The 2,001-nt window shown below is 48.6% G+C and overlaps 1 non-coding gene and 1 pseudogene across 1 annotated transcript; both read right to left on the reverse strand.

Annotated features, from left to right (window-relative positions):
• Nucleotides 1–805: 805 nt before the first annotated feature.
• On the reverse strand, nucleotides 806–924 carry LOC143954142 (5S ribosomal RNA). Its single transcript, XR_013269160.1, has one exon. It is a non-coding gene; the product is annotated as a 5S ribosomal RNA (ribosomal RNA).
• A 433-nt stretch (nucleotides 925–1,357) lies between these two features.
• LOC143948771 (5S ribosomal RNA) lies at nucleotides 1,358–1,476 on the reverse strand (annotated as a pseudogene).
• Between the last annotated feature and the right edge of the window lie 525 nt (nucleotides 1,477–2,001).

Raw genomic sequence — 2,001 nt, forward strand, 5'->3', positions numbered from 1 at the left:
TGTCCCCATCCAAAACGAGAACAGACCCTGCCTGCTGCTGGCCGTCATGGATATCCTGCTGGCATGCAAGGTACCGTACTGAGCATCAACAACACACCTTCCCACAGACAGGGACTGCAGACTGGGACATGGGGCACAGGAGGGGCTGCATTCATGGGCTCAGTAAGGCTGCATTCATGGGCACAGTAAAACTGCATTTGATGGGCACAGCGAGGCTGCAATAATGGGCACAGTGAGGCTGCAATGGTGGGCACGGTGAGGCCGCATTTGTGGGCACAGTGAGACTGCATTCACAGGCAGAGTAAAGCTGCATTTGGTGAGCACCCGTCCCCTTTACCTTAGTGTATTCTTTCTGTGGAAGGTGGTCCCCCCCCCACGTTCTGAGTTCCTGGGGTCCCCCTTGATAATTGTCCACTTACCACTTTTAACTGGAATTTGCATATATATATATATATATATATATATATCCCTATGTGACTTCATATCTATATATAATACACTCTTCATCAAATGTTCTTTAAAATGTATGGCTTTCCCTTTCATGAACAAGAAAATAATGACGTTATGCTGTTGGGCTGGTTTTTATTCCCAGTCCGGCCCTGGCGGTCTCCCATCCGGGTACTAACCAGGTCCGACCCTGCTTAGCATCCGAGATCAGATGAGATCGGGCGCATTCAGGGTGATGTGGCCATAGGCAATCTTGCTGGCCACTCTCAACCCTCTTGACAAACGCCAAGATGATCACCCCGGCAAACAAGCAAAAAAATAAAACAGGTCGTCGACGCCACCAACATATTAAAAAAAAAGCCGACAGCACCTGGTATTCCCAAGCGGTCTCCCATCCAGGTACAAACCAGGCCCGACCCTGCTTAGCAGCCGAGATCAGACGAGATCAGGTGCATTCAGGGTGATGTGACCGTAGGCGATCTTGCTGGGCACTCTCAACCCTCTTGACAAACGCCAAGATGGTCACCTCGGCAAACAAGCAGAAAAATAAAACATCAGGTACTAACCAGGCCCGACCCTGCTTAGCATCCGAGATCAGACGAGATCGGGCGCATTCAGGGTGACATGGCTGTAGGCGATCTTGCTGGCCACTCTCAACCCTCTTGACAAACGCCAAGATGGTCACCTCGGCAAACAAGCAGAAAAATAAAAACAGGTCGTCGACGTCAACAACATATTGAAAAAAAGCCTACGGCACCTAGTATTCCCAGGCGGTCTGCCATCCAGGTACTAACCAGGCCCGACCGTGTTTAGTATCCGAGATCAGACGAGACAAACGCCAAGATGGTCACCTCGGCAAACAAGCAGAAAAATAAAACAGGTCGTCAACGCCAACAACATATTGAAAAAAAGCCTACGACACCTGGTATTCCCAGGCAGTCTCCCATCCATTTACTAACCAGGCCTGACCCTGCTTGGCATCCAAGATCAGACGAGAATGGGTGCATTCAGGGTGATGTGGCCATAGGCGATCTTGCTGGCCACTCTCAGTCCTCTTGACAAACGCCAAGATGGTCACCTCAGCAAACAAGCAGAAAAATAAAACATCAGGTACTAACCAGTGTAGTTCAGAGGTACCCAACCTGCCTCTTACTGCTATACCACTTGTACTCCAACATCCCCATTTCTTACCCTTCTAAAATGATGAGACCACACCTTAATTTTGGAGTATAAATGGCCATAGCAGCCTATTTATTATTCACACCATATAAATAACTCCAATATCAAATATATACCAAAATATCACCTCCGTAACAACTTGTTTAACTCCAGTCTGTTGGTCTTTGAGGGCACCCCCGAACTCCAACACATATTCCACCAATACACAGCGGGACCTTTATTCACACGATAGGTCTCCAGCGGATAATCAGCTCGGAGACAACCCCCTTCCCGCAGTGCAACCATTACAGTATTCCAGCTAACCTTTCTCTGGAATACACCGGAGGGGCACATACTACCGATGAGCCCCCCACCCCTTATCATCACATATGTTTA

Source organism: Lithobates pipiens, unplaced genomic scaffold (genome assembly GCF_037356315.1).
Source record: "Lithobates pipiens isolate NorthernLeopardFrog02 unplaced genomic scaffold, aLitPip1_a1.2 Scaffold_30, whole genome shotgun sequence".
In the NCBI taxonomy this organism is placed as follows: Eukaryota; Metazoa; Chordata; class Amphibia; order Anura; family Ranidae; genus Lithobates; species Lithobates pipiens.